Source organism: Pan paniscus, chromosome 3 (assembly GCF_029289425.2).
Source record: "Pan paniscus chromosome 3, NHGRI_mPanPan1-v2.0_pri, whole genome shotgun sequence".
Lineage (NCBI taxonomy): Eukaryota > Metazoa > Chordata > Mammalia > Primates > Hominidae > Pan > Pan paniscus.
Genome location: NC_073252.2, coordinates 115,790,795 through 115,806,777, shown reverse-complemented (window position 1 = coordinate 115,806,777; position 15,983 = coordinate 115,790,795).

Here is a 15,983-nt window from a genome sequence, read left to right as displayed (position 1 = left end):
AGATATCCAGTTTTCCCAGCACCACTTATTGAAGAGACTGTTCTTTTCCCAGTGTATGTTCTTGACACCTTTTTTGAAAATGAGTTCCCTGTAGATATGTGAATTTGTTTCTGAGTTCTCTATTCTATTACATTGGCCTATGTATCTATTGTTATGCCAGTACCATGCTTTTTTGGTTACAATAGCTCTATAATGTAATTTCAAGTGAGGTAATTTGATTCTTCCAGTTTTGCTCTTCTTACTGAGGATGGCTTTGGCTATTCTGGGTCTTTTGCCATTCCATATACATTTTAGAATTGTATGTTCTATTTCTGTGAAGAATGTCATTGGTATTTTGATGGGGGTTTTATTGATCTGTAGATTGCTTGGACTAGTAAAAATATTTTAACAATATTGACTCTTTTGATCCACGAATGTGGAATATTTTTCCTTTTATTGTGTGTCCTTTTCAATTTCTTGTATCAATGTTTTACAGTTTTCATTGTAACCATGTTTTGGTTAAGTTTATTCCTGGGTATCTTATTTGCTTTTTAGCTATTTTAATGAGGATTACTTTCTTCATTTCTTTTTAGGTTGTTTGCTGTTGGTATATATAAATGCTACTGACTTTTGTATGTTCTAATAGTTTTTTTGTTGGAATCTAGGTTTTTCCAAATATAAGATCATATCATCTGAAAATAAGGATAATTTGACTTCTCCTTTGCAATTTGGATGCCCTTTATTTTTGTTGTTGTTGTCTGATTGCCCCAGCTAGGACTTCCAGTACTATGTTGCATAATAACGGTGAAAACTGACATCCTTGTCTTGTTCTTAAAGGAAAGACTTTCAGTTTTTCCCCATTGAGAATTATACTAGCTGTTAGTCTGTTGTATATGGCTTTTATTGTGTTCAGTTATGTTCTTTCTACACCCAGTTTTGTGAGGGTTTTTATCATAAAGGATGTTGGAATTTATGGAATGTTTTTTCAACATCAATTAAAATGATCATATGGGTTTACCCTTCATTCTGTTGATATGATGTATCACATTCATTGATTTGCATATGCTGGTTGGACCATCTGTGGGATATATCCCATTTGATCATAAGGATAATCTTTCTAACATGTTGTTGAATTTAGTTTGCTAGTATTTCTTTGAGGACATTTTCATCAATGTTCATCAGAGATATTGTCCTGTAATTTTCTTTTTTTCACGTGTCTTTGTCTGGCTTTAGTAATAAGGTAATACTGGGCTCATAGAGTGAGTTTGGAAATATTGATATCTTTCTCTAGATTTTGAAAGTTCTTTGCTATTATCTATTTTAATAAACTTGCTACCCCAATCTTTCTTTCTACCTCCTTTTTACGACAAGTAACTCTTAGATTTGCCATTTTCTGGCTATTTCCTAGATTTCGTGGGCATGCTTTATTTCTTTTCATTATTTTTTCTTTTGTCTCCTCTGACTATGTATTTTCAAATGTCCTGTCCTCAGTGCTTTCTTCCACTTTATCCATTGTGCTGTTGAGAGACTCTGATGCAGTCTTGAGTTTGTCAATTCAATGTTTCAGCTCCAGAAATTCTGCTTGATATTTTTTAATTATCTCAATCTTTTTGTTAAATTTATCTGATAGAATCCTGAATTCCTTCTCTATGTTATTTTTAATTTCATTGAGCTTCCTCAAAACAGCTATTTTAAAATTCCCTGTCTGAAAAATTACATATCTCTGTCACTCTGGGATTAGTCACTGGTGCCTTATTTAGTTTGTTTAGTGAGGTCACATTTTCCTGGGTAGTCTTGATGCTTGTGAATATTTGTCAATGTTTGGGTATTTATTGTAGTCTCACAGTCTGGATTGTTTGTACTCCTTCTTGGGAAGGCTTTCTAAGTATTCAAAGGGAATTTAGTGTTGTGATCTAAGTCCTTTGTCACTGCAGCCATATCTGCATTAGTGGTTACCCCAAGCCAGTAACATTGTGATTCTTGCAGACTTGTAGAAGCAGTGTCTTGGTGGTCTTGGGCAAGATCCAAGAAAATGCCCTGGATTACCAGGCAGAAACTTTTTTCTCCCTTATTTCCCTCAAACAAACAGAGTCTGTCTCTCTGTGTGCTGAGCTGCCTCAAGCTGGGGGAGAGGTGACTCAAGTCCCTCTGTGGCCACCATAACTTAGACTGCACTGATTGAGGACTGAAGCCAGCACAACACTGGGTCTCACCCAAGGCCTGTGATGACCACTGACTGGCTACCATTGGTGATCTTTCAAGGCCCAAGAGTTTTTCAGGCAGCAGGTGGTAAATAGGCTTGTGTCCCTCCCTTCAAGTTGGCAAGCTCCCCACTAGCCCGGAGCTGTTCCAGAAATGCCATATGGGAGCCAGGCCCTAGAGTCAGGAAACTTAAGAATCTACTCTGTGCTCTATTCTACTGTGGCTAAGGTGGCACTAAAGACACTTGACAAAGTTCTTCTTTTTTTTTCTTTTTTTTTTTTATTATACTTTAAGTTTTAGGGTACATGTGCACATTGTGCAGGTTAGTTACATATGTATACATGTGCCATGCTGGTGCGCTGCACCCACCAACTCGTCATCCAGCATTAGGTATATCTCCCAATGCTATCCCTCCCCCCTCCCCCCTCCCCACCACAGTCCCCAGAGTATGATATTCCCCTTCCTGTGTCCATGTGATCTCATTGTTCAATTCCCACCTATGAGTGAGAATATGCGGTGTTTGGTTTTTTGTTCTTGCGATAGTTTACTGAGAATGATGGTTTCCAATTTCATCCATGTCCCTACAAAGGATATGAACTCATCATTTTTTATGGCTGCATAGTATTCCATGGTGTATATGTGCCACATTTTCTTAATCCAGTCTATCATTGTTGGACATTTGGGTTGGTTCCAAGTCTTTGCTATTGTGAATAATGCCGCAATAAACATACGTGTGCATGTGTCTTTATAGCAGCATGATTTATAGTCATTTGGGTATATACCCAGTAATGGGATGGCAATGGAGAGGATGTGGAGAAATAGGAACACTTTTACACTGTTGGTGGGACTGTAAACTAGTTCAACCATTGTGGAAGTCAGTGTGGCGATTCCTCAGGGATCTAGAACTAGACAAAGTTCTTCTTACTCTTACCTCTTCTTTCCTCGTGTAGAAGGCCCACAGTGAGTACTGTCTGGCTACTGCTGATGTTCACTCAAGGACCAAGGCCTCTTCAGTCAGCTTGTGGTGAATGCTGCCAGGCTTCGGTCTCTTTCTTCAGGGCAATGGTTCCCTTCTACCTTGGAGCATGTGCAGAAGTGCCATCCAGGAGCCAAGGCCTAGAACTGGGAACTCTAGGATCCTGCTTGGTTCTCTACTCCACTGTGGCTGAGCTGGTGCCCAAGCTGCAAGACAAGTCCCCTTTACTCTTCCCTCTACTTTCCTCAAACTGAGGAAGTCTCTGTCTGTGGCCACCACAGCTGAGAATGGGCTGGGTTACACCTGAAGCCAACATGGCTCTGGGTCTCACCCAAGAACTGTGTTGAATATGGCCTAGGTACTTCTGATGTTTACTTAAGGCCCAAAGCACTCTTTAGTCAGCAGGTGATGAATCCTGCCAGGACTGGATCCCTCCCTTCAAGGCAGTCGGTTCCCTTCTGGCCCAAGATGTGTCCAGAAAAGTCCAGGAGCTAGAACCCAGAATAAGGTCTCAGGACACCGCCCAGTGCCCTGTTCTACTGTAGCTTAGCTGGTATCCAGATTGCAAGGCAATGTACTTTTTAAACTTCCTTTTCCTCTCCTCAAGTAGGAGTCTCTCCCAGAACTATGAGCTGTGCTGCCTGTGGTTGTGGGAGGGGTGATGCAAGCACTCCCTTGGCCACCCCAGCTGGTGTCTTGCTAGGTTGTGTGCACCCCAAATCCACTGGTTCTGAGCCCAGCACAGCAGCAGGACTAGCCCAGGAATTGCAATTCTCGTGGCTTATGCTGCCTTTTGAATTTATTTCAAACCCCGGAGCACTTTAGCCCTTTGTGGTGAGCCTAGCTAGAACTCAGGTTCCAACTGCCGGGATGGAATGATTCCCCTTTGGCTAGGGCTGATCTAAGTGCTCCTTTTCTGGGTACTGGCTGAATTCTGCCCTCTGTTGTTTTCCAGTGTGAATTCTGCCCTCTGTTGTTTTCAGTTAGCACTGAATTTCAATGCAAGGTCCCTTAATGTCTGCACTCTCCCTCTTCCAAGGACACAGATTCTCCAGATTCTCTCTGTGTCATGAGGTTGCTGAAGGGGGATGAGGGAAGGTGATCTTGTCAATTCAAGACTGTTTTTCCTACCCTTTCAGTACCTCTTTGGTACTGTGATCTCTCAACCAATTTTTTGTTCTTATAAAGGTGCTTTCTTGTGTGGATAGTTGTTCAGTTTGCTTCTCCTGCAGGGGGAGTGATCGCTGGAAGACTCTGGCCATCTTGCTCCACCTCCCACAAATTTAGAAAAATTAATTATAAGACTTTAATATGAAATATATTATATTTTTAAATAAATATTATATGTTTATATAATGTATGTATTATCTTTATGTGCCCTGTATACATTATATAATCTCCCTCAGTTTGTCATCTACCTTTCAATGTAATGTTTTATTTTAGATACATAGTTTTAAAAATTTCTGCAATCATATCTACTGATTTTTTCTTTTTTATGTATTTGCATTTATTTTTAGAAAAGCTTCTCTCAGATTCAACATCAGATAAATATTAAACTAAGTTATTTTCCTGGTTTTAATGTTCCCTCTTCCCCAACCCAATCATTTAGTTCTAGATTTTGCCAAACGAAGTTTTTTCTTTCATTTGGAAAAACATCATTACAGTTAAATTGATTTTTGGACCTTACTTTCTCTAACTGATAAGAATGAAAGACTATTTACAAATATTGAAGTAACATAAAATGATCTCTCTAATTTATTTTTTCCCACTGTCTCTCACTTACCAATTTTTAACATTTAATCTGGACACTGTATTTATATCATTTTGCTTAAAACTTTTTTATATCATTTCTCTTATTCTGGTAATAGATGTAGTTACTTTGCTGGGCTTTACAATTTTCTTACCAACTGAAATTCCTTTTTATCATGCTTTTACCTGTTAATTTTGGTTTTTGTCTTGGTTTGCTGGAATATATATATAGCTAAAAGCCTTTAGTTACTAGTGAAGCAGGATATTTTCCTGACCCCTTCATGGGACTCACAACAAGGTTGCCTCATTAACTCAACCCACAGCTTTCAACTCCTTGTGGGAGGGAGTTCATCAGTGAACAAGGTGGGAACTGGAGTGCATGAGTGCTGGAACCAGCTGGTTGCCTTGGCACTGGCAGGGGTGAACTCTGCTCACTTGGACCTGCTGCGTTTCATCCCTTGTGGGAGGGAGCATGCAGGTGAGAGAGTGCAGGAGCTGGGGCAAGCACTTTTGGGTGCTGGCAGGAACAAATAGCACACAGGCCCCACAGAAGCATCAAGGGGGTGTCCCCACAACCCCTGAAGCCCCAGAGAGAGTGTTACCATGCTCTTTTAGCTCTACCATCTATGATGGCTTAAGTGTTAACAGCTCAGTGGGCTCTCTGCATTTTTGGCAAAGGGTCAATGTGACAGCCTTTTGTATCCAGACTCCTGGCTCCCAAGCTCTTGTTCAATGTCCAGGAGAAATGAGGTCAGACGAATAAAGTGAAGGACAGTAAATGCAGGGGATTTTATTGCTAGTGAAAGTGGCTGTCAGCAGGAAGGGGAACTGAAAAGGAAAAGGGGCAGTAAGGTAATGTTCCCCTGAAGTCCAGCCATCTCCAGCCAGATTCTTTTCCAAAGTTACATCACCAAGCTGTCTGTCTGAAGTCAAGCTGCTTCTCTCCAACATCCAGTCATAGTCTCTAATGTCCAGCTGCTTTTCCCTACTCTGCCAGCTGAACCTGGGGTTTTTATGGGCACAGGATGGGGGGCAGGGTGGACCATGCATTGTTTTGAAAAAGGCAACATTGGAGCAGGAAAACACGGATATAAGTTCTCACTTTGTGCCATGGTCTCAGGCTTTGTGGCTTGAGGGTGGGACTTCACCAGGGACCTGCCCTTTTCTGCTTAGAATTTCTCTGCCTCCTGTCCCTATCAACAGTGGTCTGTATTTCCTTGTTTGAGATTATTTTCAGTCTTTGGGATACCACCTTTTCCATAACTCAGACCACTACAGAATCATAGGTTTTAGGGTGTATTTATTTCAGTGCATTTGTTTGCTATAAATGTAGTTCACATGTATTTACTAGGTAAGGATATGTTAGAATTTATTTTTTATAGTTTGCAATAGCATTTATTATGAAATAGAAATAATATGTTTTCAACCTGTTATTTAACCAGTTTTAATTTTGATAATTAACTGAATAGGGAAGAAGTATTTTAAAATTATGGCATATTCAGTGCAAACACAACAAATGATAAGGGATTCTTGAGTGAAAACATTGTACTGGAGTACATATAACTCCTTTTTATTTTATAGTATTTTTATAAGAACTAGACAAAGTTTTCTATTTTCTTTCTATTCCCTTTTCTTGTAATCACTGACATGTTCATTATCTATGTATTTACAGATTATGTTTAAATATGCATCCACATTTCCAAATTTTTCTGAACTTTGGGCGTGCTCTCCCTCCCCAGATTTTCCATCGACATTTTCACTTATACGTTGTGTTACTTCATAATCAACATTTAAAAACTGAATTTGTGGTCTTTCTTGGCAGATGCTGTCTTCTGACTACCCTAAATCTCTTAATGTACTGCCTACAATGACTTCCAGCATATTTATGAACAGGTTTGATTTGAATGTTTTGTCTGACCAGTGCAGAGTACTTCTCTTCCCACTGATGCATACACATTCCTTCCTAGGTTATATGTAAAAACTTACATGTGAGTAGAGTGTAGTATAGCTGATTTAATTAACAGCACAACAAACTTGTATTCCTCCCTACTTTTTGCTTCTAAAACAGTGTTTCCTCTTTTGAAATAAGAGTACCTAAGTTTTTTAATATTTATATTTCCTAGTATACGTCGAGTTCAAGGGTAGGGTCCATATTTATCTGGTTTACTATTGAGCATATAATGCAGCATCTTAAAATCACAGACACTTCCTATTCTTCTAAGAATGGCTTATGACTGTTTTTAAAATGCAATATACATTATAAAGCTAAATCTCAAACTCTTCACCTTCTTCATCAATATTTCAATTAAAAAGTATGGATGTTTCCAAAATTTTTGCTTTGGAATACACCAGTGATATTTACATAGCATCTTGACTTTTCTATTTTTATTAAGAGAGTTGTATAGTTTAAATATATTGTTAATGAATTCTACACAGATTCATGTAATATCTTTCCTGTGCACTCTACCAGTATTTTGAGTTTGGATTTTGTCATTAGTTGCTAAGCATGTGACTGAGTTTTGGACTCTTGAAATGGGTTACATGAGCCTGGCCCCAGGTCATCAAGGAACATCAGGCTTTCTGCCACAGTTTTCATATTGGCCAACCTTCTCTGGAAATTCATGGTTCTTAGGCAGGAGGATTGGCTGATCCCAGGAATTCGAGGCTGCATTGAGCTATGATCATGCTACTGCACTCTAGAATTAGACCCTGTCCCTTGAAAACAATCATGACTCTTTTAGAAACTTTCAACAAATACCATTTAACATTTTGGAAAAGCTGAACTTTTGTGCAAATGTGACATGAAATGTATAGAAGCACCTTATTCACTGAAGGGCAGTGCAGGTTAGTAGCTAATAAGAAATCATATGACAGTAACAAGATGGTGCAATTTTTCACCTGAATGATTTTTCTACCAGTCTAAATAGCAAATTATATTATTCTGTTTCATACAATGTATTTTTAATTTTCCAATTTAAAAGGAACTAACTAGCTTAGAATGAAACATAATAAAGCTTGTTATTTGTAAATAAAGGTGAACGTAATTGATCACAGTTTTAAATCTTGCTGAGCTATTTGTTAATTTATATAATTTATAGATACCCTGCCTTCATAAATTTCCTTGTAGATGTTTAGCAAAGGCAATCTGACAAAATATAGTAAAATATGTGGTTTCAACTCACTAGAACTTTAATCCTCATATGCCTGAGTGAGTTATAGGATAGCAGAAAAATGAATATACGCATTATGTCACTAAGAAAAAATGCACACACTTCAGGTTTCTGAAGACAAGTTATAATTTATGGCAAAATATAAATGTGCTTTATAATAGTTTCTGCCCTTTTGCATTACATAAGATACTTCAAAATCTTGGCATCATATCTAAATATTTTATTGTAATATTAAATTTATAAAAACTTTGAAACGTAGATAATTTCACTATCTCTACTTTTTATCAAAAATCAATCACTTTTATCACCAACTAATGCATGTGGCTTAAAGTCTACAAAGTTTTGGTTGAGTTATGTAGCTGCAGAATAATAAAGGAAACACATGCTAGAACCAAAGGACACTTTTATTTGATAATAAATGTTGACTTTTCACTTATCATTAGCATAAAAATAACCTTAAAAACCCTCAGGTTTAGTATATGTCATACTCCTCAGAACTTCATAAAAACTAATCCTTACTGTGTAGAATTCCAATATTTTCTTCTAGCATGACATATAAGGAATCCAGAAAAAAAATGAAGATATTGGTACTGGATTAACTCATTATTATTTCCATTACCCCAACACTTTAAACACCCACAAGCCTGGGGCATTACTATGAGTATTTCTCAAATCAAATAGTATAGAATAAAACTATATATGAACTAGTTTCAAAAAATTCAAATAACACTCAAGAATATATTAAGTATAAACTGTGCTATGGAGGCTAAATGACCTATATGACCATCATTAAATATCTGACTTTGGGTAAGTGGCAAACTGAAGTATTTAGACAAAAAGAGTTAGTGCCAATATGTATGAACTTCATTTTAAGCACAGTAGGAATGAAGGTTCAGATGAACTAAATGTTTGATTTTATTAATTTTAATCCTTACAATGATCCTATAAGATATGAAGATGGTGAGTGTCAGAAACATTATGAAAATTGCCTACAGCCACAGAGACAGTGATTGACAGGGCTGAGTTTTACCATGGGCCTGTTGTTCGTTAAAGCTAAAGCTGTTTCCACTGTGTGAACAGATATTAGAAAGAGTTCAGAAAAGAAAACGAATGATGTGAATCTGGTAAGCAGAGAAAACCTAATGGAATAAATGGGCTTTAAGTCTCTCTATCTAAGATTTAGAATAATTAGATATGGGAAAGGAAAGGAAAAGATATTGAGCTCTCCTGATTGAGGTAATGGTGTAAGCCACAAGACAAGCACGTAAGAGCTCTCTTCTAAATAATATCTCTTTAGCTAGCTTTTTATTTTATTTCTACATTCACTATTTCTGCACCTCATCACATCATATTGGAATGTTTGCGTGAGGCTACAAACTAAATAAAATACCTTTTGATATTACTTATTTTTCTAATACAGACATCAGATTAATCCTTAGAAGAAATTCATTCATTCATTCATTCAGTTACTATTTTTAAAGGAAAAACTTTAGACAAATGAAATTTAGAACAGTTTATTTGAGCAAAGAATGATTCACGAATTAGGCAGCACTCAGAACTGGGAGAGGTTTAGAGAGCTCCACCCAGCAATGTGAGCAGGCTGTATTCACAGACAGACAAAGGAATTGAGGTAAAAACCAGCTTGATTCGTTACAACTTGTCATTTGCATTATTGGCATGGTATGATGAGGCATTTGCCTTATGTGTACATTGTCTGACCAGTTTGCAGCCTATGATTGGCTGAAGCTTGGCTTCCACAATTGACTGAGACTCAGCAGTTTGTTACAAAAATATATTCTTGTTAGGTTGCAATTTGTTTACTTAGTAAATTAGGTTGTAGTTCATGATACAGAAATTCAAAGTACAAAAGCAGCTATAGGCTGCTTTAACAAGTCACTGTTTTGGTGTCCTCTCAATTTTGAAAGATTGACCAAAACCTTGGGCATTGATTCCCTTCTCTGTCACCGTCAGAATGGACTTGTTTGGTCTCATTATGGAATTCACTATTTATGACATCAGGCTAGCTGAATGATGTTTTATGTCCCTTTTGTGTTGTCATTGTTCTAACTTTAGTGAGACCATTTGACATACAGTGGATGGCTGCATCCAGAGCATCTGAGACTCTTGAGGGACTACAGTGCACCAAGGAATCCATTATGACAGCTATAAAGAGGATAATACTAAGAAACTAAAGTATATAAACTTTACAAATTGAAACAATCAAAATCAAAATCAGATATATAAAAATCAAATATATAAAAAATGAGACAAAAGCAAAATCTCCTTGTTTTAACCAAATAGCTTTTTTGTTGATTTCCTGAAACTGAGTTTCTGTCATACCAGATTTATTTATCTAAGTGTTGCAGGAGGTGTTAGCTATTGCACATACCCCTAGTTCAGCCAACAAATAGTGCAATACAGTCATGTTATCTAAAATAACTTTAGCAAGATAATTTAAAGAAGTTTTCTGGGCAACTGTAGAATCAACTATAGTGGCTAATGTTTGAGACAAATTTTGATTCTTAACTTTATTTACGTGTATGCCAAGTCAAGTAAGAAGCATTCTACAAAAAGATGCCAATTTGGTGGGATTTACATTTGCTGTCAAATTTCTCTTTATTCTGTGGTGCAAATTAAAAGGTGTACAATGTTCAGCTTCTAACTGGTTATAGATTGACAGTGATACTGTTAGAATCTCTAAAACACAGTAGTCCCTTATTTTTCACTGTTATGGTACCTTATTTTTCATTGTTATGCTCTCTATGTAAATATATATTTTAGAGAGGCACCACAGACAGTTCCCTGTGGGATGCCTCATGCATTAGGACTAACTAGTAGGGAAGCACTAGTAATATTTATCCTAGGCTCCATTACTGAATTATTGCATAATTGGAGGCTATCAACATTTAGGGGATTAGGGTTATAAATTTGTCTACAAAAGGTCAAAATACATTTATTTTGGTTTTTAAATTTAATTTCTGGTATAATATTGCTGCAAAACCCATACTATAGGTTTTGCTTTCTGTTATATTTTAACAAGGAATCTGGATACCTAAATCTAAAAGCCTAACCCTGTAGAAAAGAATAGATACTGCAGTTGGGATATTAGTAAAATTTGTTAAAGGGTAAAGCAGACAGTTTTTAAGATCATGTAAGGATTTAGGTTTGACATAACATATCCAACATTAGGTTCCCTGCTTCTGAGGAAAAACCTCCCTGCCTAGTTTTACTTTTGAGGTCTCCAATGGCTGTGTACTCGCAAGAGTCTGGAGGGAGAGACGTGGACCCAAGACTCAAGGCCCTGAATTATTGCTGCCATATGATTGTTAAGAACTCGGTATGCTTAGGATTGGTTTGGATGAGCCGCAGGCATAACACTGCCTAACTTCAAATTATACTATAAGGCTATAGTAACCAGAACAACATGATACTGGTACAAAACAAACACATAGATCAATGGAACAGAATAGAAAACACAGAAATAAAGCCACATACTTACAGCCATCTGATGTTCAACATGGCTGACAAAAACAAACAGTGGGGAAAGCATTCCCTATACAATAAATGATGCTGGGATAATGAGCTAGCCATATGCAGAAAAATAAAACTAGATATTTACCTTTCAGCACATACAAAAATTAATTCAAGATAGATTGAGGATTTAAATATAAGACCTCAAACTGTAAAAATCCTAGAAGAAAACCAAACTTAGGGAGTACCCGTCTTGACATTGGCCTTGGTGAAGAATTTTTGGCCAAGTCCCCAAAAGCAAATGCAACAAAAACAAACATTGACAAATGGTTCTAATTAAATGAAAGAGCTTCTGCACAGCAAAAGAAATTACCAACAGGATTAACAGACAACCTACATACCAGGAGAAAATAGTCACAACTTTGCATCCAACCAAGTTCTAATATCATCCAGAATCTATAAGGAACTTAAATCAGTGAGCAAAAAACACAAATAACACCATTACAAAGTGGGCAAAAGACATGAGTAGACACTTTTCAAAAGAAGACATACAATGAGCCAATAAACATGAAAAAAATGCTCATCATCACCAATCATCACAAAATGCAAATCAAAACCACAATAAAATACCATCTCATAGCAGTCAGAATGGCTATTACTAAAAAGGTAAAAATCAACTGATGCTGGTGAGGCTGCAGAATAAAGAGAATGCTTATACACTGTTTGTGGGAATATAAATTAGTTCAGACACTGTGGAAAGCAGTTTGGAGATTTCTCAAAGAACTTAAAGCAGCTACCACTTGACTCAGTAATCCTACTACTGGGTATATACCCAAAGGAATACAGATATGTTCATTGTCGTGATATTCACAATAGTAAATAAATGGAAGCAAATAGGTGCCCATTGATGATGAATTGGATAAAGGAAATGTGACACATATACCCTATGACATACTATACACTCATAAAAAAGAATGAAATCATGTTTTTCACAAAAACGTGGATGGAGTTGGAGACCATAATCCTAAGCAAATTAATGTAGGAACGAAAACCAAATACTGCATGTTCTCATTTACAAGCGGGAGCAAAATACTGAGCACACATGCACATAAACATAGGAACAGTAGACACTGCAGACTACTAGAAGGAGGAGGGACAGAGTGTGCATGGTTGAAAAACTACTTATTGGGTACTATGCTCACTACCTGGATCCAATATACCCATGTGACAATTCTACATATGTACTCCTGTATCTAAAATAAAAGCTGAAATTTAAAAAGTAAAAGAACTTGATATGATTCCTTACGATGCAGTTCAATGGTGGTTTTTCTCTGGTGTCATATCCGTATGATATAATCTTCAGGTTCTAGATTGTGAAAGGTGTGGTTGTCATCAGTTGGCAGGCCATTTAAAGGCTTATTTTATGTGGTGAAAAATACACTTAGGCATAATGCATTCAAGCCTTGCAATGCTGAATCTTGTCAGAGTTTCTAAGAGCAGGAGATACACATGATTTTATTATTAGGGGTTTAGGCCTTTCAGTAATTATTTCATTAGGGGTCATTGTATGTTTTCTAGTAAGAATAGATCTAATTATCATCAGTCTGCTAATACCTTTGACAAAGACAGTACAGTTAATTCAATTAGCTTTGCTTATTGCCATTGTATTTGTAATACCTTGTCTAACTGCAGTAAAATGAATACCTCTATCACTGAAGATTTCTCCAGCAATGTCCCATAAAGGAAACACATTTTGCAAAAATCTCTTAGTTACTATCATAGAATCAGCCTTTCTTCATGGGAAAGTTTCTATACAACCAGAAAACATACACTGAAAGTAGCACTTTCATGAAATCTGTTGCTAAGTATTTAAATGGTCCTTCAAGTGCTAGAAATTAATCACCTGAGTTTTTTACTGTCTTATGGAATATGAATTTGACAAATCAAATATTGGTTATAAACCATTTTCATAATGTTAGAACAATTACCAAACCAATTTTTAATTTTAAAAATATCATTAGATCTATTATATGATGAGTCATAGAGTAGATCTAATGGAATAATGGAAGCTTTAAAGACTGGAAGCACTTTAAAGACTCTAGAAGGCAGTTGTGTAGGGTTTTCATGAGATTATACTTAGCATTAGATTTAGATCTTCATAAACATCACCTTTGTTTCTCCAATTCAGGTATACAGCATTGTTTCTTAAATAGGTTATCATAGGTAATTTGACTTGGATCAAACTTATGAGGTTCATTCAAATTGCATATTTTAATAATTGCAATATTTTAATAATAAAGCCAGACACAGCCTAGCATGAAAATCTACCAAATTTAATTTAACATTCCTCATATTCAATTAATTCTGTTCTTCTTCATGTTTGGGTTAGTAGTTTTATGGAACCAATCAGCTCCTTTCTTAGAGTTCCGGAACTTCTTATCAAGTCCAAAAATATGACCAGATTTCTATGGATTTTATAATTCCTGGAATACATATTATTTTATAATTCCTGGAATACATATTAATAACATGTCCATAAAAATGTAATTCAAAAAATGTTAGCATTACTTATTATTAGACAATGCTTCTTATATAATTTAATGTATCAAATAAGCCCAAATAGTTTAATATGTCTTTTTATACAAAGAAAGAGACAAATCCTTTGGAGACGTTCCAAAGACACATCCAGAAAATCCAGAAGTTAACTCAAGCTCAAGAAAAAAACTTCATTTAGAATTTTGAGTTCAGGAAGTTTGTCAAAAATATCAAGAGATTAAAATACTTGATCAAAATAGAAGCATAGGCCACTCAAATAATAGTTATTCATTTAACTAGAGGGATAACTTAAAGACTTCAAAGGCAAATACAGAAAGTTACATAGTTATTACAAAAACCTGTTTTAATAAATAGGACTCAGCTTTTTAAATGAAAGATCTAATAAACACAACATAAAGCACAGGAGTAAACAGGGTGAAACAAGAAATTTACTTCCCAGCCCAATTTCCTGAAAGGTGAACACCTTTCACAATCTCCTATTAAGAGCCAACCAATACTCCAAAAGCATTATTTGTTTTAACAGAGGATCAAATTGTTAGACAGAACAAAATTCTAGTTTTGCATCAGTGAATTTTTTAATTGATGCTAAATGTTTAGAAAAGATAATAATTCCTTTTTAATCTTAGCCAGTTTCATAACACATAACATTTGTTTCACAAGATTCATCTTCCACAAACCTACAACTTCCCTTATTTACTTAGGCTTTGTCCCAATACTTTTTCTCTTCCCATTTTGAAACAACTAGTCATTCTGCTTTAGGACAATAATGACTTTTTTCCTTAACAGAACAAGTCTTCCATACCTCATTGCTTTAATTAACAAAAACTTGTCTTACTTTCCTTGCATATGAAGTTGTTACTCTTATTATTTTTAGTTTTAATTAGCATATATTAATTAGAATTTTAATTATTAGCATTTGCAAATCAGCATTCTGTGGATTAACACCATTTTGTAATTTCTGAAAATATGTGCATCATCAAAATATGATTTATTTTTGTTTAACAGACCAAAATATACTTAGCTTCTTCATACCATATAAAAAACAAGATGTCCAAGGTAAATAAATTTAAACTTATGTTCATCAATTAATGTTTCAGTATTTTATATTATATTAAAATAATCCAGATATTTAATGAATATTTATTATTTAAATTTGCAAAACTTCAAGGTGCAAGTTACCAAAGGGATTTGGGAAAGTATTTTGAAGTAGACACATTTTAACACAAAACAAAGCTAGCCATCATCAAGTTATTTCCCTGTTGGCTATTTGTATAACATGTAAATGTCATCATGAAAGCAAACACCTGAAACCATAATTTTTGTTTGTTTTATTGCTGTGCTTGATATACATGAAATAATGGACATTGCTTTTTCATTTGCACATTGTTCTTATGTTGAACTCTTAGTTCTATAAACCAAAAATAACATTCAGAGACCTCTGCAACCATCTGAATGGACTCCCTCTTGGCCAGGGCCCTGTAAAATTTAACCTGAAAGACTGATTAAGGCCATGACAGGAAGTGGGGTTTGGACATTCCTCATTATACCCCTCCAGTATTAATGTTAACATAAACCTTAAGTCTGATAAGAAACATTTATGGTCTATTCTCTCTAAAGCCTGCTACTTAGAGGCTTCATCTGCATAATAAAACCTAGGTCTCCACAACCCCTTATCGTAACCCAGACATTCTTTTCTATGGATAATAACTCTTTCAACCAATTACCAATCAGAATATGTTTAAATCTACCTATGATCTGGAAGTCCCTGCTTCTAGTTGCCTTGCCCTTCCAGATCAACCAATGTGAATGTTACATATATTGATTGATGTGTTATGTCTCCCTAAAATGTATAAAATCAAGCCGTACCCCAATCATGTTGG